General features: G+C 40.2%; 1 protein-coding gene across 3 annotated transcripts in view; it reads left to right on the top strand.

The window, feature by feature from the left end:
* The first annotated feature begins 2,783 nt into the window (after positions 1 to 2,783).
* LOC123760097 (uncharacterized) overlaps positions 2,784 to 24,275 on the top strand; it is a 208,150-nt gene continuing 186,658 nt past the window's right edge. For all 3 annotated transcript variants that reach the window (XM_069325717.1, XM_069325719.1, XM_069325720.1), the window contains exon 1: positions 2,784 to 2,847. The gene's annotated coding sequence lies outside the window, so the exon portion shown is untranslated. The remainder of the gene's footprint in view (positions 2,848 to 24,275) is intronic.

The following is a 24,275-nucleotide window of genomic DNA, read 5'->3' on the forward strand; positions in this document are numbered from 1 at the left end:
TTGATGGATAGATGGCTGCACAGATGGGTGGATTCATGGATAGAAAGCTAGATGAACAGACTGATTGATGGATAGATGGCTGCAAAGTTGGATGGATAGATATATTGACAGATAGCTGGAAAGATATATTGACAGATAGCTGGAAAGATATATTGAAAAATGGACAGAGATGAACAGATGGAAGGATAGATAGATGGATGGAAGGATAGATAGATGGATGGAAGGATAAATGGATGGATGGAAGTATACAGATTGATGGAAAGATGGATGGGAGTATACAGATTGATGGAAAGATGGATGGGAGTATACAGATGGATGGATTGATGGACAGATGGATAGATTGATGGATAGGCAGTGTATGAATAGAAGGATAAATAGATTGAAAGAAGGATGGATAGATGCATATTTGGGTGTGTGGATATACGGATAATCAGATAGATGGATAAAAAGAAGATTATATGGATGGTTGGATAAGTAGATAAATGGACAGATGAATATGTAGATTTTTAAATAAATTTATTACTATATATTTGGATAGAGAGATGGATAGATAGACCGACAACTAGAAGGACAGATACATGGGTAGACAAATGGATGGATAGGTGGATACATAGATGGTGGAATTGATAGATTGAGGAATAGACGGATGGATAGATGGCTGAATGGACAGGTAAACCGAGAGACAGATTGATGGATAGATAGATAGATTGACAGATGAGAGACAAATAGATAGATCCGGTCAGCGACGGGTATCCCCCCCTTGTCTATGTTATAGGTGGGAATGTCTGTCTGTCTGTTCAGAGTTCGAGGCCACGCAATTTGTTCTAGCCTCACCCAAATTGGCAGAGGGAATAGTCTGGGGTACAGGATGAACATAGGCTGGTCGGGGTTGCCAGAATTAAAAAGGGAACCGCATTCCAGTACAATATTCAGACTTCCGTGACGATATTTGGCACTGCCCGCGAGCTCCACCTCATAATATTTTTAAAACAAACTTTTTCCAATAAAAATTTAATATAGTTTTATAGTTTCATACAGTTATATATAGTTTCACATATAAAAATACACCATTATATTCACTGATCTTGGGAAAATAAAAATAAATTTCCTGCTGTAAATAATTTGCCCATATCATAAGAACATAAGAATGAAGATAACTACAGAAGACCTATTGGCCCATACGAAGGAGCTCCTATTTATAGCCACCCAATCTCGTCCATATATATGTCTAACCTACAATTAGTAGGCTATAACCTACTATATAAATAGTAGGTTAGACATATATATGAAGTAGGTTAGACATATCAGCATGACACAGAGAATTCTTCAACAGCTTCAAAACAATCTCAAGCCACGGTGCGTTATCAGAGCAAAAGAGGACTATTCTTTTTTAGGTATTATCACCACTGAGCTCCTCTCACTGGCGACCACCGACACATTAGGGTTATATTTTTCATAAGAGAAAGAGAGAGATAGATCGAGACACACAGAGACAAAGACTGACATAGAAACAGCGACTCACCGTGAGAGTCTGAGAAATAATCAGATAGACAAAGCGAGAGGCTAAATCAGAAAAAAAGACAGACAGTAAGTAAATTGATGGATACATGGATGAAAAGATAGATGCATAGATTATTGGATAAATGCTTGGATAGACAGATGAATGGATAGATCGATGGGAGCCAGACAGAGAAACCCGGTAACGCCGGGTGCCCCCCTCTGTAGAATATATATATATATAGAAATGTCTTTCAAATCGTCTGTTGCAGATGCTTGGGGATAACATTATGTAAATTTCCTCATTAATTTCTGTTGCGTTCATGTTCTACATGGGCGGCTTTAGATTGGCATGAATCTCCCTCTGTCTCTCGTTCTCTCTGATTCTCAGTCTTAATCTCTTAGTCTATATAGCTCTCATAAAATATTGACTCTTTCATAATATTGTCGTTAAAATGACTATCCCATGACGAATAGTTTTTAAAATATTGCCATTAAAAGGACTGTGCCTGAGCGACGACTTTTTCACAATTTCTTCAGTGATAAGACTACACTAGGACGACGACTTTTTCAAAACCAAAATATCATCGTAAAAAGGGCTTCTCCTGGAAGACAATATTGACAAATCTAAAGTGTCTTCGTCGTCTCGTAAATATGTATTCTCATTTTCTGGATAGTGAGAGTTAATAGTGGGTTTTAGCTTATCAATGAAAAAGATTGCTAGAATGGAATGAGTTTGAAGTGGCACTTGGTGCAATTGGTGGGCGCCCAAACTGTTGATGTGATAAGGCATGTGAGATTAGGGATCAAGAAGATGCGGTCGGGGTGATAATGAAGCGTGTTGTGTAATTGGAGAAGAAGGAGAGGAGTGAGAAATAAAGGTGGTGATTCCGAAGAAGGAAGAAGCTGATGTGTTAATGAAGTGGTGTTGATGAGCTTCATTAATCCTATTCCAGTGGGTAGTGTTATTGAGGGTGGAATAGATGAGGCTCATCCATCACACTCCGGGGTGGGAGAAGATATGAAAACTAAACCTCACACCTGAATATTAGGAGACGACGACGTTTCCGTCCGTCCTGGACCTTTAACAAGTCGATCTTCTGGAGTGTGGTTCAGTTTTCTTATCTTTAAGCCACGTTATTGTGACTCATGGTCTGCATGTGATAGAAGGTGTAAGGGGTGAGTGAGTTCGCGTGTCTACCTAATCAAGAGCTGACTATAGATTAGTTAAGCTTTATCAATGATTGGAGATTTGGTCTTTTTTTAGTGTATCTTGTTTGTGCACGGTCGTTGTCGATACTTGTCACCCGAGTAGTGCAGACGTAGTTAAACCCGTGCTAGATAGTAAAGGTAGGTACCTTAGCAGTTTTGTGTATTGTAGTAGGACACTTAAGCCCATGTGAACTAAAAGGAGAAGGAGAGAAAGGTATAATCATAAGAAGGATTACATTTAAAGTAAGAATATATTATAACAACCATATGAATATTATATATATATATATATATATATATATATATTCGGAAAATCCACAGAGAAATATGAAAGGAAGTGAACGTTTTGGCCTGATTAAAGCCTTTGTCAACAACAGACTGACTAGAGGAAAGAGAGGGAGGGTACAGGCCAACACCTGGAACCTGACCAAACCATCTCTAGGGCAAGAATTAACCAGAAACAGGTATAGCTTAGCTTAGAATACTCAAAGAGGATTAAGCAGAGAATAAGAATGACAGATTAAAGAAAAACCTCATGAACACACAATATATGAATATAAAATTGTAATGAGACATTGTAAGCCTCCCTATCAGAATTTTTTCTTCAACTGTTGTGCAATATTATAACTTAAAAATGGATCAAGTTTGTACATACCAGTACTAACATTAAGAAGATTTGGGCATTGACTGATTAGAGCAGACTCAATCAAATTCCATTCCACGAAACCACCACAATTGGTAATGCTTTCGCCCCATTCCAGTTAATAGTGTGATCACATAAACTCGTGTGCAGATACAATGCGTTAGACGTTTGGTCAGTTCAAATAAAATAAGCATGTTGTGACAACCACAATTGTAAGGACTTTCCTGGTTGTCCAAGATACACAAAATCACAATCATTGCAGGGAATCAAATACACACAACCTGCTGTACCTGGGGAGTTTTTTATTAAATTGGACTTGATCGTACTATTAGTGAACACCAAATTGATATTAAGTTTCTTAAAAACCGGAGACATTTTTTCAAGTCCATTCGCGTAAGGTACCACCAATGAGTTACTAATATCTGGTTTCGCTTTGGGGACGTGATTATAAAACGAACACTTGGCTTGTTCGAACGAGCAATCCAAAAACCTCTTAGGACATTATAAACTCTTCCCAATTTCATATATTTTAGCAATCTCTTCTTCAATGAAGAGATTGATATATTTATATATTATATGTCTCATTGAATATGACCGCATATTCTGTATTTACTATCTTCTGATTTAGGGCTTCTATCCATCTAACTATTTTCCCAGCATCAGGGCTTAGCTGAAAGAGGAGTTCTCCAAAACTCCTTTTCGTTATTTCAAGGTGAAGAAAAAAGTGAATTACAATAGAATGTATTATACTTATTTATAAAATATGCACAACGTTTCGAACCTACATGGTTCATTCTCAAGTGAAAAGAAATTACAGACCTCGTTGATTTATACCCGTACTGGGTCAGGTGATAAGACAATAAAGATGTTCCTTAATAAATGTTCTTTAATGGAGCCCTGTTGTTTATGAATTGTTAATCACCTGGAAAGAGATGTTGTTGTCTTGCCTATATACTGAGTTCTTTGGGGCTTACAGTCCCCAAGTGGGCATTTGAAGGCATAGACGACGTTAGTCTCCTTTAAGGCATTCTGCTTTGTGTCTGGAGAGTTTTTCATGAGTAGATTGGCCGTTTTTTTGGTTTTATAGTAAATCGTCAATTTTATCTTCTGATTTTTGTTTGTAGGGATAACGTTCCTATCAACAATATCTTTCAGGACCCTTTCCTCCGTTTTATGAGCTGTGGAAAAGAAGTTCCTGTAAAATAGTCTAATAGGGGGTACAGGTGTTGTGTTAGTTGATTCTTCAAAGGTTGCATGGCGTTTCACCTTCCTTCTTATGATGTCTTCAACGAAACCATTGGAGAAGCCATTGTTGACTTGAACCTGCCTTACCCTACAGAGTTCTTCATTGACTTGCTTCCATCCTGAGCTGTGGCTGGGAGCACGGTCGATGTAAGCATTGACAACACTCCTCTTGTACCTATCTGGGCAGTCGCTTTTGGCATTTAGGCACATTCCTATGTTCGTTTCTTTAGTGTAGACTGCAGTGTGGAAACCTCCCTCTTTTCCATGACTGTTACATCTAGAAAGGGCAGCTTCCCATCCTTTTCCATCTCATAAGTGAAACGCAGCACGGAACTCCGCTCAAATGCCTCCTTCAGCTCCTGCAGATGTCTGACATCAGGTACCTGTGTAAAAATGTCGTCAACATACCTGCAGTATATGGCCGGTTTCAAGTTCATGTCGACTAAGACTTTTTGCTCGATGGTACCCATGTAGAAGTTTGCAAACAGGACACCTAGGGGAGAACCCATGGCGACCCCATCTACTTGCTTATACATGTGCCCATCCGGGCTCAAGAAGGGTGCCTCTTTAGTACAAGCTTGAAGTAGTTTCCTTAGGATATTTTCTGATATGTCAAGAGGAGTACAGGCTGGATCACGATACACTCTGTCGGCTATCATCCCGATTGTCTCGTCCACAGGTACGTTGGTGAACAGCGATTCTACGTCCAACGAGGCTCTTATTCCTGTGGCCCATGTGCCCCGCAGTAAGTCAACAAATTCCTTTGGAGACTTCAGGCTGAAGGCGCAAGGGACATAAGGAGTCAGCAGGCCGTTCAGTCGCTTCGTCAGTCTGTACGTGGGTGTGGGTATCTGGCTAATGATTGGCCGAAGTGGGTTTCCAGGCTTGTGTGTCTTGACATTTCCATACTCATATCCAGGTTTATATTCCCCAATAATCTTTGGCAGGTGGAGTCCTGATTTCTTGGCGTTCACAGTTTTGATTAGTTTGTTGACCTTTGCTTTCAATTCGGCTGTAGTGTCCATCGTTACCCTTTGGAATTTAGTTTGGTCAGAGAGTATGAGGTTCATTTTAGCCAGATATTCGTCTTTTTTAAGAATGACGTATATTGGCGACTTGTCACCTCTCCTGACAACTATCTCCTTGTTCTCACGAAGGCTTTTAGCTGCCGCTTTGAGCTCGGGGGACAGTATGGTGCTTCTGTAATTGCCTCGATTCTTTCCTCCTTCCGCAATAAGTTCTGCTTGTAAGGTATCTTTGGTAGTGACCTTCTTTTGTGTCTCGAGGTCGAATATGTCGTCCAACAGAATTTCCAACTCCACTTTCCGGGCCATCTCACTCGGTCTGGATATAACGTGACAGTTTATGCCCAGATTTAGGAGAGTGACTTAGTCCTCAGTGAGGTTAATTCCTGCAAGGTTCAGGAAGCCATCTCTTGGTCCTGGAATTGCCATAGGCTCTCCATATAGCGTTGTTAGTTTCTTGATAATCCTTGTTTCAGTGCTGAGGTGATATCGGTCTGTGAGGATGTCGAGGTGTTGTTCAATGCGGGTACGGATACTTTCGTCGATGTTGCTATTTCTCCACTCGTTCGTAGCATGAAGTAGTTGCGTTTTGTTGTCTTTGATTTCATTCTCTGCCTTGTATATCTGATCACGAATCAGATCCTGGCGATATTTTATCGTGAAGGCTTGATTCCTTGCTGCTGGGTCGTGCGTTTTAATATTAGTATATTTTGGTAGCAGTCTTTCCTGTAGACATATATTATTAAATATGACCGAAAAAGTAAATTAATAATTCTAACACGAATTTTTTCAATCTTTCGTACATTTCTTTTCACTGTTGGTGGTAATTCAAAAATCAATTCTCCAAAATTCATTTTTATTTCTAGTCTGACGCGACACTTGAGCGCGTTTCGTAAAACTTATTACATTTTCAAAGACTTTAGTTTACACATACACAACTGAATAGAACTTACACATCTCCGATTTGTTTATATCTACATTTGAGTGAGGTGGATGGGGTGAGGTGGTATTTAATAGGGTATTAATTTCATCAATACAAGACAGAACACGAAACAATGGGTATTGAATACAAGTGATTGTAGAAAGCCTATTGGTCCATATTTCTTGATACTGTCCCCCGAGCTCAAAGCGGCAGCTAAAAGCCTTCGTGAGAACAAGGAGATAGTTGTCAGGAGAGGTGACAAGTTGCCAATATACGTCATTCTTAAAAAAGACCAATATCTGGCGAAAATGAACTTCATACTCTCTGACCAAACTAAATTCCAAGAGTAACGAAGGACACTACAGCCGAATTGAAAGCAAAGGTCTACAAACTAATCGAAACTGTGAACGCCAAGAAATCAGGACTCCACCTGCCAAAGAATATTGGGGAATATAAACCTGGATATGCTATGGAAATGTCAAGACACACAAGCCTGGAAACCAACTTCGGCCAATCATTAGCCAGATACCCACACCCACGTACAGACTGGCGAAGCGACTCAATGGCCTGCTGACTCCTTATGTCCCTTGCGCCTTCAGTCTGAAGTCTCCAAAGGAATTTGTTGACTTACTGCGGGGCACACGGGCCACAGGAATAAGAGCCTCGTTGGACGTAGAATCGCTGTTCACCAACGTCCCTGTGGACGAGACAATCGGGATGATAGCCGACAGAGTGTATCGTGATCCAGCCTGTCCTCCTCTTGACATACCAGAAAATATCCTAAGGAAACTACTCCAAGCTTGTACTAAAGAGACACCCTTCTTGAGCCCGGATGGGCACATGTATAAGCAAGTAGATGGGGTCGCCATGGGTTCTCCCCTAGGTGTCCTGTTTGCAAACTTCTACATGGGTACCATCGAGCAAAAATTCTTAGTCGACATGAACTTGAAACCGGCCATATACTGCAGGTATGTTGACGACATTTTTACACAGGTACCTGATGTCAGACATCTGCAGGAGCTGAAGGAGGCATTTGAGCAGAGTTCCGCGCTGCGTTTCACTTACGAGATGGAAAAGGATGGTAAGCTGCCCTTTCTAGATGTAACAGTCATGGAAAAGAGCGGAGGTTTCCAAACTGCAGTCTACACTAAGGAAACGAACATAGGAATGTGCCTAAATGTCAAAAGCGACTGCCCAGATAGGTACAAGAGGAGTGTTGTTAACGCATATGTCGACCGTGCTCTCAGCCACAGCTCAGAATGGAAGCAAGTCGACGAAGAACTCTGTAGGGTAAGGCAGGTCCTAGTCAACAACGGCTTCTCCAATGGTTTCGTCGAAGACATCATAAGAAGGAAAGTGAAACACCATGCAACCTCTGAAGAGACAACTAACACAACACGTATACCCCCTATTAGACGATTTTACAGGAACTTCTTTTCCGCAGCTCATAAAACGGAGGAAAGGGTCCTGAAAGATATTGTTAATAGAAACGTTATCCCAACAGACAAAAATCAGAGGATACAACTGACGATTTACTATAAAACCAGAAAAACGGCCAGCCTACTCATGAGAAACTCTCCAGACACAAAGCAGAACGCTTTAAAAGAGACCAACGTCGTCTATGCCTTCAAATGCCCACTTGGGGAGTGTAAGCTCCAAAAAACCTAGTATATAGTCAAGACAACAACATCTCTTTGTAGGCGTTTAACGATGCATAAGCAACAGGGCTCCATTAAGGAACATATAATCTCTTCCCACAACCAAACCATCGTCAGAGAAATCCTAGTAAACAACACAGAAATCATCGATAGATACAGCGATAGCAGGCGGCTTGACGTTTGCAAGGCACTACACATTAAGACGTCAACACCAGCAATCAACAGCCAATTAATGCACAACTATATTCTACCCACCTCAAGACTCCGCTCCAATATAGAAGCATCAAGAAATATGGACCAATAGGCTTTCTACAATTACTTCTATTCAATACCCATTGTTTCGTGTTCTGTCTTGTGTTGAAGAAATTAATACCCTATTAAATACCACCTCACCCCATCCACCTCACTCAAATGTAGATATAAACAAATCGGAGATGTGTAAGTTCTATTCAGTTGTGTATGTGTAAACTAAAGTCTTTGAAAATGTATTAAGTTTTACGAAACGCGCTCAAGTGTCACGTCAGACTAGAAATAAAAATGAATTTTGGAGATTTGATTTTTGAACTACCACCAACAGTGAAAAGAAATGTACGAAAGATTGAGAAAATTCGTGTTAGAATTATTAATCTTACTTTTTCGGTCATATTTATTAATATATGTCTACAGGAAAGACTGCTACCAAAATATACTAATATATATATATATATATATATATATATATATATATATATATATATATATATATATATATATATATATATATATATATATATATACATATATACATATATACATTAGTATATTTTGGTAGCAGTCTTTCCTGTAGACATATATTATTAAATATGACCGAAAAAGTAAGATTAATAATTCTAACACGAATTTTCTCAATCTTTCGTACATTACGCTTCACTGTTGGAGGTAAATCAAAAATCACTTCTCCAAAATTCATTTTTATTTCTAGTCTGACGCGACATGGGCGCGTTTCGTAAAACTTATTACATTTTCAAAGACTTCACAAATACACAACTGATTAGAACTTACGTCTCTCTGATATTATATCTACATTTGAGTGAGGTGGGAAGGGTGATGTGGCATTAACACAAGACAGAACAGGAGGGGATATTAATAGGGTATTAAAAGTATCAACACAAGACAGAACAGAAACAATGGGTATTGAATAGAAGTGTTTGTAGAAAGCCTATTGGTCCATATTTCTTGATGCTTCTATATTGGAGCGGAGTCTTGAGGTGGGTAGAATATAGTTGTGCAATAATTGGCTGTTGATTGCTGGTGTTGACTTCTTGATGTGTAGTGCCTCGCAAACGTCAAGCCGCCTGCTATCGCTGTATCTATCGATGATTTCTGTGTTGTTTACAAGGATTTCTCTGGCGATGGTTTGGTTATGGGAAGAGATTATATGTTCCTTAATGGAGCCCTGTTGCTTATGCATCGTTAAACGCCTAGAAAGAGATGTTGTTGTCTTGCCTATATACTGGGTTTTTTGGAGCTTACACTCCCCAAGTGGGCATTTGAAGGCATAGACGACGTTAGTCTCTTTTAAAGCGTTCTGTTTTGTGTCTGGAGAGTTTCTCATGAGTAGGCTGGTCGTTTTTCTGGTTTTATAGTAAATCGTCAGTTGTATCCTCTGATTTTTGTCTGTAGGGATAACGTTTCTATTAACAATATCTTTCAGGACCCTTTCCTCCGTTTTATGAGCTGTGGAAAAGAAGTTCCTGTAAAATAGTCTAATAGGGGGTATAGGTGTTGTGTTAGTTGTCTCTTCAGAGGTTGCATGGCTTTTCACTTTCCTTCTTATGATGTCTTCGATGAAACCATTGGAGAAGCCGTTATTGACTAGGACCTGCCTTACCCTACAGAGTTCTTCGTCGACTTGCTTCCATTCTGAGCTGTGGCTGAGAGCACGGTCGACGTATGCGTTAACAACACTCCTCTTGTACCTGTCGGGGCAGTCGCTGTTGGCATTTAGGCACATTCCTATGTTTGTTTCCTTAGTGTAGACTGCAGTGTGGAAACCTCCGCCCTTTTCCATGACTGTTACATCTAGAAAAGGCAGCTTCCCATCCTTTTCCGTCTCGTAAGTGAAACGCAGCACGGAACTCTGCTCAAATGCCTCCTTCAGCTCCTGCAGATGTCTGACATCAGGTACCTGTGTAAAAATGTCGTCAACATACCTGCAGTATATGGCCGGTTTCAAGTTCATGTCGACTAAGACTTTTTGCTCGATTGTACCCATGTAGAAGTTTGCAAACAGGACACCTAGGGGAGAACCCATGGCGACCCCATCTACTTGCTTATACATGTGCCCATCCGGGCTCAAGAAGGGTGCCTCTTTAGTACAAGCTTGGAGTAGTTTCCTCAGAATACTTTCTGGCATGTCAAGAGGAGTACAGGCTGGATCACGATACACTCTGTCGGCTATCATTCCGATTGTCTCGTCCACAGGTACGTTGGTAAACAGCGATTCTACGTCCAACGAGGCTCTTATCCCTGTGGCCCGTGTGCCCCGCAGTAAGTCCACAAATTCCTTTGGAGACTTCAGGCTGAAGGCGCAAGGAACATAAGGAGTCAGCAGGCCGTTGAGTCGCTTCGCCAGTCTGTACGTGGGTGTGGGTATCTGGCTAATGATTGGCCGAAGTGGGTTTCCAGGCTTGTGCGTCTTGACATTTCCATACGCATATCCAGGTTTATATTCCCCAATGATCTTTGGCAGGTGGAGTCCGGATTTCTTGGCGTTCACAGTTTCGATCAGTTTGTTGACCTTTGCTTTTAATTCGGCTGTAGGTAGCCGAAAAAGTTAGGTTAGGTTAGGTTAGGTAGGTTAGGTAGTCAAAAAACAATTAATTCATGAAAACTTGGCTTATTAGGCAAATCGGGCCTTGCATACTAGGCTGAGAAGTGCGTTCTGGCTACTAGGTACGACATATATATATATATATATATATATATATATATATATATATATATATATATATATATATATATATATATATATATATATATATATATATATATATATATATATGTATATATATATATGTATAAGTATATATATATATATATATATATATATATATATATATATATATATATATTTATATATATATATATATATATATATATATATATATATATATATATATATATATATATATATATATATATATATATATATATTATTAAATATGACCGAAAAAGTAAGATTAATAATTCTAACACGAATTTTGTCAATCTTTCGTACATTTCGTTTCACTGTTGGAGGTAAATCAAAAATCAATTCTCCAAAATTCATTTTTATTTCTAGTCTGACACGACACGAGCGCGTTTCGTAAAACTTATTACATTTTCAAAGACTTTAGTTCACAAATACACAACTGAATAGAACTTACGCATCTCCGATTTTATATCTACATTTGAGTGAGGTGGAAGGGGTGATGTGGCATTAACACAAGACAGAACAAGATGTGGTATTAATAGGGTATTAATTTCATCAACACAAGACAGAACAAGAGTATTAATAGAGTATTAATTTCATCAACACAAGACAGAACACGAAACAATGGATATTGAATAGAAGTGTTTGTAGAAAGCCTATTGGTCCATATTTCTTGATGGTTCTATATTGGAGCGGAGTCTTGAGGTGGGTAGAATATAGTTGTGCAATAATTGGCTGTTGATTGCTGGTGTTGACTTCTTGATGTGTAGTGCCTCGCAAACGTCAAGCCGCCTGCTATCGCTGTATCTATCGATGATTTCTGTGTTGTTTACTAGGATTTCTCTGGCGATGGTTTGGTTGTGGGAAGAGATTATATGTTCCTTAATGGAGCCCTGTTGCTTATGCATCGTTAAACGCCTAGAAAGAGATGTTGTTGTCTTGCCTATATACTGGGTTTTTTTGAGCTTACAGTCCCCAAGAGGGCATTTGAAGGCATAGACGACGTTAGTCTCTTTTAAAGCGTTCTGTTTTGTGTCTGGAGAGTTTCTCATGAGTAGGCTGGCCGTTTTTCTGGTTTTATAGTAAATCGCAAGTTGTATCCTCTGATTTTTGTCTGTAGGGATAACGTTTCTATTAACAATATCTTTCAGGACCCTTTCCTCCGTTTTATGAGCTGTGGAAAAAAAGTTCCTGTAAAATAGTCTAATAGGGGGTATAGGTGTTGTGTTAGTTGTCTCTTCAGAGGTTGCATGGCTTTTCACTTTCCTTCTTATGATGTCTTCGACGAAACCATTGGAGAAGCCGTTATTGACTAGGACCTGCCTTACCCTACAGAGTTCTTCGTCGACTTGCTTCCATTCTGAGCTGTGGCTGAGAGCACGGTCGACATATGCGTTAACAACACTCCTCTTGTACCTGTCTGGGCAGTCGCTATTGGCATTTAGGCACATTCCTATGTTTGTTTCCTTAGTGTAGACTGCAGTGTGGAAACCTCCGCCCTTTTCCATGACTGTTACATCTAGAAAGGGCAGCTTCCCATCCTTTTCCATCTCGTAAGTGAAACGCAGCACGGAACTCTGCTCAAATGCCTCCTTCAGCTCCTGCAGATGTATGACATCAGGTACCTGTGTAAAAATGTCGTCAACATACCTGCAGAATATGGCTGGTTTCAAGTTCATGTCGACTAAGACTTTTTGCTCGATGGTACCCATGTAGAAGTTTGCAAACAGGACACCTAGGGGAGAACCCATGGCGACCCCATCTACTTGCTTATACATGTGCCCATCCGGGCTCAAGAAGGGTGCCTCTTTAGTACAAGCTTGGAGTAGTTTCCTCAGAATATTTTCTGGTATGTCAAGAGGAGTACAGGCTGGATCACGATACACTCTGTCGGCTATCATTCCGATTGTCTCGTCCACAGGTACGTTGGTAAACAGCGATTCTACGTCCAACGAGGCTCTTATCCCTGTGGCCCGTGTGCCCCGCAGTAAGTCAACAAATTCCTTTGGAGACTTCAGGCTGAAGGCGCAAGGAACATAAGGAGTCAGCAGGCCGTTGAGTCGCTTCGCCAGTCTGTACGTGGGTGTGGGTATCTGGCTAATGATTGGCCGATACCTCCTATTAGACTATTTTACAGGAACTTTTTTTCCACAGCTCATAAAACGGAGGAAAGGGTCCTGAAAGATATTGTTAAAAGAAACGTTATCCCTACAGGCAAAAATCAGAGGATACAACTGACGATTTACATTAAAACCAGAAAAACGGCCAGCCTACTCATGAGAAACTCTCCAGACACAAAACAGAACGCTTTAAAAGAGACTAACGTCGTCTATGCCTTCAAATGCCCTCTTGGGGACTGTAAGCTCCAAAAAACCCAGTATATAGGCAAGACAACAACATCTCTTTCTAGGCGTTTAACGATGCATAAGCAACAGGGCTCCATTAAGGAACATATAATCTCTTCCCACAACGAAACCATCGCCAGAGAAATCCTAGTAAACAACACAGAAAACATCGATAGATACAGCGATAGCAGGCGGCTTGACGTTTGCGAGGCACTACACATCAAGAAGTCAACACCAGCAATCAACAGCCAATTATTGCACAACTATATTCTACCCACCTCAAGACTCCGCTCCAATATAGAAGCATCAAGAAATATGGACCACTAGGCTTTCTACAAACACTTCTATTCAATATCCATTGTTTCGTGTAAAAACAATGATTTACACAAAGCAGAACGCTTTGAAAGAGACCAATGTCGTCTATGCCTTCAAATGCCCACTTGGGGACTGTAAGCCTCAAAGAACTCAGTATATAGGCAAGAGAACAACATCTCTTTCCAGGCGATTAACGATGCATAAGCAACAGAGCTCCATTAAGGAACATATAATCTCTTCCCACAACCAGACCATCACCAGAGAAATCTTAACAAAAAACACGGAAATCATCGATAGATACAGCGATAGCAGGCGGCTTGATATCTGCGAGGCACTACACATTAAGAAGTCAACACCAGCAATCAATAGCCAATTAATGCTCTGCTAAAGCACAGGGGGATGGCACTCGAGGCACAGTGAAGTTAACGACATCATCAAGAGGAGCCTCACCACAGCTGGATGCCCAGCTGAAAGAGAGCCCGGTTACCTAACGCCCCGTAACTCTGATGCTCTTATTGGTCGCCCGGATGGTATCACAGTGAACCCCTGGAAGAATGGCAAGCAGTTGGTATGGGACTACACGTGCGTATCAACCCTGGCTAACACCTACATTAACCTCAGTGTTGCACAACCAGGTGGCGCTGCCACCCACAGAGAAGCAGCCAAATCCCGTAAGTATAGAGAACTGGCTCACCACTACAATTTTGTCCCCATTGCTTCTGAGACACTCGGCGCCTGGGGTAAAAGTGCTACCAGTTTTTTGAAGGAACTGGGTTCTAGGTTCATTGAAACAACAAGGGACCCAAGAGCTGCAAGCTTTCTTTTCCAGCATTTCAGTGTGGCGATACACAGGGGAAATGCGCACTGCATCCAGGGTTCCTGCCCGCCATCTGAGGAGCTGGAGGAACTCGACAACCTATGATAACCATCTTTGTAACCCATATGTAACTACTTTTTTGTAACAAAGTTCAAATAAAGTAAATATATATGGTTTTATAGTAAATCGTCAATTGTATCTTCTGATTTTTGCCTGTAGGGATAACGTTTCTATTAACAACATCTTTCAGGACCCTTTCCTCCGTTTTATGAGCTGTGGAAAAGAAGTTCATGTAAAATAGTCTAATAGGGGGTACAGGTGTTGTGTTAGTTGTCTCTTCAGAGGTTGCATGGCGTTTCACCTTCCTTCTTATGATGTCTTTAACGAAACCATTGGAGAAGCCGTTGTTGACTAGAACCTGCCTTACCCTACAGAGTTCTTCATCGATTTGCTTCCATCCTGAGCTGTGGCTGAGAGCACGGTCGACATAAGCGTTAACAACACTCCTCTTGTACCTGTCTGGGCACTCACTGTTCGCATTGAGGCACATTTCTATGTTTCCTTAGTGTAGACTGCAGTGTGGAAACCTCCGCTCTTTTCCATGACTGTTACATCTAGAAAGGGCAGCTTCCCATCCTTCTCCATCTCGTAAGTGAAACGCAACACAGAACTCTGCTCAAATGCCTCCTTCAGCTCCTGCAGATGTCTGATATTAGGTACCTGTGTAAAAATGTCGTCAACATTCAGGAGCCTCGTAGCCTGGTGGATAGCGCGCAGGACTCGTAATTCTGTGGCGCAGGTTCGATTCCCGCACGAGGCAGAAACAAATGGGCAAAGTTTCTTTCACCCTAAATGCCCCTGTTACCTAGCAGTAAATAAGTACCTGGGAGTTAGTCAAGTTCACGGGCTGCTTCCTGGGGGTGGAGGCCTGGTCGAGGACGGGCCGCGGGGACACTAAAAAAAAGCCCCGAAATCATCTCAAGATAACCTCAAGATAACATACCTGCAGTATATGGCCGGTTTCAAGTTCATGTCGACTAAGACTTTTTGCTCGATGGTACCCATGTAGAAGTTCGCAAACAGGACACCTAGGGGTGTCCCATGGCGACCCCATCTACTTGCTTATACATGTGCCCATCTGGGCTCAAGAAGGGTGCCTCTTTAGTACAAGCTTGAAGTAGTTTCCTTAGAATGTTTTCTGGTATGTCAAGAGGAGTATTGGCCGGATCACGATACACTCTGTCCGCTAGCATCCCGATTGTTTCATCCACAGGTACGTTGGTAAACAGTGATTCTACTTCCAACGAGGCTCTTATCCCTGTGTCCCGTGTTCCCTGCAGTAAGTCAACAAATTCCTTTGGAGACTTCAGGCTTCCTAACAATTCCCCACTCCCCTGCCCCCTCGTTCTCTCCTCCATCCCCCACTCCTGTCCCCTCGTCCTCCCCACTATTTCAAACTCCCTCATCATATGCATTCCCTAATGATCTGATGTTACCATCAGAAAATTGGGAACATCAAATGATCTGATGTTCCCATCACTAAAATATAAGAAAAACTGATAAAAAAATAATTGAAAAAATGAAAAAAATTTAAACCATATACATAAATGAACAGTATGGTAAACAACACAGCTTAATTCCAACGTAATCTCACAAAAAATAATTATATATCAATGAAAATAAATCAAAATCTATGAAAATTCCATTAATCAGTAAAATCGGAAACTTTGAAATGGAATCAAAATATTTTTAATATAGTGTGTATTCTTCTTACATGCAACACATGGTGCTGTTTTTCAAAAAAGCATGTTTTTACCTGTCACAGGTATGGTATCTATACTTATATTTACGAAATGAACGGTATCGTAAACATCACAGCGCAATTCCAGCACAGTGTCATTCAAAATAATTATATCTAAACGAAAATAAATCGTAATCTATGAAAATTCAAATTATCAATGCAATCAGAAACATTGAAATGTAATTGTAACACATTTAGTGTAGCGTGTATTGCTATTACATACAACAGATGGCGCTGTTTAAAAGAAAATCCATGTTTTTATCTGTCACAGGTGTGGCATCTATATTGTAAGTATACAAAAACACGCGTGTATTGGAATGGAACGTTGTGTAAAAATTTCAGAGCAATCAGTGAAGAACTTTCTGAGATTACAGCATGTGTTGCTCTTATATCCAACAGATGGTGCTGTTTTTCAAAAAAAGCATGTTTTTTTCCTGTCACAGGCGAGGCTGTGAGGATGTTTTTATATTCAGTAGGTATATAAAAACACTCGCCTATTCGAATGCAAGGTTGTGTCAAAATTTCAAAACAATCAGTAAGGTTTCGAAGATTTCCTTCAAATGAAAAACATATGAAAAACACATGAAAAACCCGTTTTCATAAAAGCATGTCTTTTCACCACCACAGACGTGACATCTATATAGTATGTATATAAAAACCCGCTCGGATGCCAATGAAACGTTGTGTGAGAATTTCAAAGCAATCGGTGAAGAACTTTCGGAGATTAGCGATGATGAACAAACGAACATTTCCATTTATATTTATGTACTAGCTGTACCCTGCCACGCGTTGCTGTGGCTCAGCAACGCATGTGCATTGCTGAGCCACAGCAACCTTCCCCCTATCTCCCAATCCACCCCAACATTCCCCCCCTTCCCTGCCCACTCGTTCTCCCAACCATTCCTCACTCCTACATCTCCTCGTCCTCCCAACTATTTCTCACTCCCTCGTCCCTTTTTCCTCCCCTTCATCCCCCACTCCTTCATCCCCTCGTCCTCCTAACCATTCCCCATTCCACCATTCCCTCGTCCTCCCTACCATTCCCCCCCCCCTTTCCCATCCCCTCGTCCTCCCCACCATCCCCAACTCTCGTCACTCTCGTCCTTCTCACCATTCCCCACTCCCTCGTCTGATGATCTAATGATCTGATGTTCTCATCATAAAATTGGGAACATCAAATGATCTGGGGCTAGACTCACGAAGAAGTTATGCAAATACTTACGAACCTGTATATCTTTTCTCAATCTTTGACGGCTTTGTGTACAATTATTAAACAGTTAATGAGCTCCAAAGCACCAGGAGGTTGTTTATAACAATAACAACAGTTGATTGGCAAGTTTTCATGCTTGTAAACTGTTTAGTAAATGTAACCAAAGCTATCAAAAATTGAGGAACGATGTACACGTTCGTAAGTACTTGTATAACTGCTTCGTGAATCTAGCCCCAGCGGGTCCCATCAATGAAGTACAAGAAAAACAGTTAAAAAAACGAAATGAAAAATAATGAAAAAATAAAAAATAAGATATTGTCACGAAATGAACGGTATGGTAAACAAAACAGCTCAATTCCAATGCAATGTCACACAAAATAATTAAATCAAAATGAAAATAAATCGAAATTTATGAAAATTCAATTTATCAATGAAATCGGAAATATTGAAATGGAATCATAACATATTTAGTATAACATGTGTTGGTCTTTGTGCAACAGATGGGGCTATTTTTTTAACGCATGTTCTTATCTGTCACAGGGGTGGGATCTATATACTAGGTACATAAAAACATGCACATATTCGAATTGAACTTTGTGTCAAAATTTGAAAGCAATCGGTGAAGAGTTTTCGGATATTACAGATTGTGTTGCTCTTACATCTAAAAGATGGTGCTTTTTTTTTAAAGCATGTTTTTTCCTGTCACAGGTGAGGCATGTATACATACTTATGAATTGAATGGAATGGTAAACAACACAGCTCAATTCCAATGCAATGTCACACAAAATAATTAAATCGAAATGAAAATAAATAAAACGATATGAAAATTCAACTTGTCAATGCAATTAGAAACATTGAAAATAGAATCCTAAACATATTTAGTATAACAACGTATTTAATGTAAGGATCAAGCTGGTGTATTTGATGTAAGAGTTGCTCTTAAATGCAACACATGGCGCTGTTTCTTAAAAAAAAAATGTTTTTATCTGTCACAGAAGTTGCATCTATACTTATACTTACGAAATGAACGGTATGGTAAACACCAAAGCTCATTTCCAACGCAATGTCACACAAAATAATGAAATCTCTGAAAATTCAGTTTATCAATGCAATCGGAAACATTGAAATGGAATCATAACATATTTAATATAGTGAGTGTTGCCATTGTGTGCAATAGATAGCATTGGTTATAAAAAAAAATATGTTTTTATCTGTCACAGGTGTGGTATCTATATAGTTGGTATATAAAAACACGTGCGCATTCTAATGGACTGTTGAGTCAAAATTTCAAAGCAGTCGGTGAAGAAATTTCGGAGATTACAGCTTGTATTGCTCTTAGGTACAACAGATGGCGATATTTAAAAAAAAAAATAACTTTTTTCTTGTCACAGGTGAAGCATGTATATAAAATCAGGTATATAAAACAGAAGGTATATAAAAACATGCACCAATTCGAATGCAACGTTGTCAATATGTCAATGCAATCAGTAAAGAAGTTTCGAAGATTTCCGTCACATGAAAAACACAGTTTATCAAAAAAAGCATGCTTTTTCCCGTCACAGACGTAAGGTCTTTATAGTATGCATATAAAAACCCTCTTGGATGCGAATGGAACGTTGTGTCAAAACTTCAAAGCAATTAGTGAAGAATTTTCGGAGATTAGCGATTTTGAACAAACAAACATTTCCATTTTTATTTATAAAGACTAGCTGTACCCTGCCACGCGTTGCTGTGGCTCAGCAGCGCATGTGCGTTGCTGAGCCACAGTAGAGCAGACTCAATTAAATTCCGTATTAAACGGAATTTAATTGAGTCTGCTCTAATCAGTCAGTGTCCAAATCTTCTTAATGTTAGTACTGGAATGTACAAACTTGATCCATTTTTAAGTTATAATATTGCACAACAGTTTAAGAAAAAACTCTGATATAGAGGCTTACAATATCTCATTATAATTTTATATTCATATATTGTGTGTTCATGAGGCTTTTCTTTAATCTGTCATCCTTACTCTCTGACCGCTTATCCTCTTTGACCATTCTAAACTAAGGTATACCTGTTTTTTGGTTAATTCTTTCCCTAGGGATGGGATGGTCAGGTGTCGGCCTATGTATCCTCCCCCTTCTCCCTTCTCCTTTAGTCAGTCTGGTGTTGACAAAGGCTTTAACAAGCCGAAACGTTCACCTTATTTCATATTTCTCTGTGGATTTTCCGCATAAAATGATCAGTGTTTTGTGATCGTCAATTGCATATATATATATATATATATATATATATATATATATATATATATATATATATATATATATATATATATATATATATATATATATATATATACATATATATATATATATATTATATATATATATATATGCCTGCACATATATATTACAATTATTTATTACAAAATATCATATTATAACCCTGAAACATACTAACCTATTGTAATATTGTAATTGGTCTGAATTGTGGGTCCTCAAGGTGGCACTGCAATGGGCACTAATAGGCACCTGTGCCATTGCTGGATCACCTTCCCCAGGAGCCTGTCTCGGCTTGTTGGAGGGAGGGAGGTCTAGGAAGGTGTGTGAGGAGGGTCTAGGAGGTGTTGGTGTCACCCTCACAGCTGATGCAGGGAGGCCACCACCATCTCTCACTGGATATTACTCTTCTTCGCGCTAAAGCGGCTTTCTTTTACTGATAAAGACAGCGACCGAGTGCCAGATGTGCTGCTCTTATCTTCTAGCACTTCCTCTTTATAAGTCTTTGTGCAGTAGACGCAACAATGCGCTATTCCAGGAGCGAGAATGGAGCGCGCGTCGACAGGAAGTCCGCACTCAATAGGACACACGAGGTGACTGAGGGCTGGTACCTTGCTCATCCCCCACTAGGGATGAGAAGGTTGTCAATGAGTGTATATTTACTCTTTATGCATACAGAGATATTTACGACGTTATTACGAAAAATTTGACGTTTAGATCATACGACGCAATACCTTTGGCGCGCCACAGCCGCGGGGCACCGGATTCTGACCAATTACGCATGGAAATGTACCATAAATACATCAATTTATATCATAACATTATGCGGATTGCACCAGTGTTGCCAGAACTATGTAGTATTTTTATAAATTTTTCAAAATATTACGATTTTTCCCGAATTTTTTCATTGTTAAAGCCCCTTAGGTCATGGGCGACCAATCAGAGCCCGCTATGACGTCACCGAGTGCTCCTGGTGATGCCAGCTGTGTTAGCGTCCAGAGTTGATGTGACTATGGAGGTGTGAGGATGCGCCTCGATCAGCTCTCAAGGATTTGAAGCTCTACAAGCCTTACTCAGTGGATTAAAGCTAGTCATCGCAGCCCACCATAGATATTGGAGACCCCTGTGCTTCCGGGAAGCAAGAAAAAACCAAGATCATTGAGCAGAGAAGTGCCAAAACTTGAAGAATCGGTCGGCGACGACGCTGGAGGGGCGCCGCCTGACGCTTGAGAGGCTGGAAGGTGTGGCGGGTAGGCCTAGCTGTGACCGGGTCACGTTCATTAAGGAGTTTGGTGGGACGACACCGTTCTTAGGGCAAGGAGCAACGCCTTGTGGAAGGGACGAGTGTGTGCATACAGTGATTAGCTCAGTGCCCACTGGCGAACAGGATTGGGATATCTGAAACTCTGGGAGTGGTTCGGCGATGACGTGAATGCTTCACGACACCTGAGGACTTGTGGAACATTCCTGGATCGTCAAGGACCGACTCAGGAAGCGTGGGAACCTCACACCATCGAGGGACAGGTGACGTGAGCCAGGAATGTAAAGGTAGATCGATTTCCCTCCCATTACCCCTTGTTTGAGTAGGCTAGATAGGCCACGATATTTACCTATGTATGATGCAGTATAACATTGATACATTAGTAGTAGGATAGGCTGCAGGGCAGCTTGTGTCCAGGACTGTTGAAGAGGACAGTGTGTGTGGACGACGGGGCAGTTGAAGAGGTGGTGGCGTTGACGAAGCGGCCCCCTCTGTGAGGGAGTGTGTGGCCCCTTTTATATCTGCCCAGTTGAAGGTGTTGTTGGAGGTCATGAAAGAAGAGTTGCTGACGATCTCCAGATTGTTTATTCTTATTTTCATTTCCTGTATTGATTGTAATTGTATATGTAACCATGTAGCTAATGTCAATAAATTCATATATTTTATCAATGTATTTAAGTGCGCCTCCATAATAATCTCTACGAGCATACACGAGGGATATCATAGCCCCTCCTAGTGTACATCACGTTTTCTACAGAAGTTCTTAGTGGCTGGAGAGTGGTAAAGCAGCACAGACTTACGGAGAAGTGTACCCTAGGCTATCTGTCCAGTATCAGAGCCGGAATGGTGGCAACAAGCAATGCAGTGGCTGGAGAGAGGTAAAGCCACACAGATTTTATGGAAGTATACCTTGGGCTGACAGACCAGTGTCAACTCTGTAGGAGTAGCAACACTTAAGACAACAAGCAGTATAGAATACACCCACTGAACTCCACTGCTGGTGTGCAGATATATCAACCCAACTGGCAACCTTGTCAAAAGAAGATAGAGAAGGCAGGCGGAAAAGGAATTCCTGCAACTTTTTGTCTGGCAGGCAAGACTCAGGGGAAGTTATTGTTCAAAGGTAAGCCTGAGGGCTTCCTTCACTTCTCCACGGGTCAAGGCCGGAATTGCTAATAGCAGTTTCCCTGTGGTTGACTAAAGGGCTCCCAGGATGAATCAGTGGCACCCCTACTGGTGGGGGCAAAGACCTGCGGTGGTGGGTATTACTGGTCCTCTCCTGTGGGACCACGAGACTCCGGTGATTTCCGAGAGTCGGAGGGGCTGAGTATTCTGTCTTCTGAGCCACTAGCAGCCGGTTGCTAGCAGAGACTCAGCCCCCCCCCACCTCGTGAAAGTACCTAGTAGCCAGAACACACTTCTCGGCCTATTATGCAAGACCCGATTTGTCTAATGAGCCAAGTTTTCTTGAATTAATATATATATTCTAATTTTTTTCTTACTTTTGTTGAACTTTACTTAAAACAAATGTAGATATATGACTGAACCTAACCAACCCTACCTATCCTATCTAAACCTAACCTAAACTAACATAACTGTCAATAATTTATGTTCTTAATATAATATAATAATAATAATTCAAATAAATCAATTGAAAATTTGTTCTTAAAAATAAAGAAAATCACTCCGCCTATTACGCAAATCGGGCCTTGCATAGTAGGCCAAGAAGTGCATTCTGGCTATTAGGTATGACACATATATATATATATATATATATATATATATATATATATATATATATATATATATATATATATATATATATATATATATATATATATCTATATATATATATATATATATATATATATATATATATATATATATATATATATAATCATATATATATATATATATATATATATATATATGATTATATATATATATATATATATATATATATATATATATATATATATATATATATATATATATATATATATATATATATATATATTAAGACGCCTTTATCCACTTGATTAAGGCGTCTTGTACATACCAGTTGCGTTGCTCCTGGGAGTATGGGTTCGAGTCATTTCTGGGGTGTGAGTTTTCAGTTGCATATTGTCCTGGGGACCATTCAGGCTTGTTCGCATTTGTATTCCTCACGTGTGCCCCAAAGAATGAGGTGATTTGGTAAAATGCTATGCCCAAGATTACTATCCGAGTGCCGGCGGTGGGGTGGTTCAAATAACCTCGGCTATCACCTCATTTTGTCCGGTCGTGATGGTCAAGTGGATTAAGGCATCTTGTACATACCAGTTGCGTTGCTTCTGGGAGTATGGGTTCGAGTCACTTCTGGGGTGTGAGTTTTCAGTTATATATATATATATATATATATATATATATATATATATATATATATATATATATATATATATATATATATATATATATATGTGACGGTAAAGCGTTGGTGTTCGGCTGTTTCAAAAGCTAGGGGCAGGGCCTCGTCACATAATAGAAAAAAAAGAGAAAAGCTGGAGCTTTCGTCTGTGGTAAGGTAATGGGAAGACACACAAAACACAAGTAAATTAACAATGAAATTTTAATTACTCTAGAAAAACAAGATATGAATAAAGTTAATCACATAAAATATGAAAGACATAGTCCACCAACAAAATAATATGAATAATTACTGGCAAATGAAAAGTTACGTTAAGACAAGTGAGTTACAGTGATAGCAAAATAAAATATTAGTGGTGCTGGAATATTGGCTTCGAGCTGCCACCTCCCTTAGTACACGTAAGCCAAGGCTTAGTCTACCAGCGAGAGATGTCAACTGCTTGGAGCACTGAGATATTCTGACGATATTAGCGCACTGCAGCCCAGACGTCAACTTGTGGCGGAGGCGGAGGGCAGGTGCGACGGGACACCAGCCAATCAGTGACAGGCAGGCAAAGGATGAGTAGTTTGCTGGTTACGGCGGTGGTAGGTAGCAGGTGTCACTGTGTGCTGGGTACGATTTGCTCTCTGGGCAAAACGTTTGGCGATCTTGCTGGACGTATCTTCTATGTTATCTTGTATATTGACGTACTTATGTAGGGAAGAGC

This window comes from Procambarus clarkii, chromosome 16 (genome assembly GCF_040958095.1).
Source record: "Procambarus clarkii isolate CNS0578487 chromosome 16, FALCON_Pclarkii_2.0, whole genome shotgun sequence".
Classification (NCBI taxonomy): domain Eukaryota; kingdom Metazoa; phylum Arthropoda; class Malacostraca; order Decapoda; family Cambaridae; genus Procambarus; species Procambarus clarkii.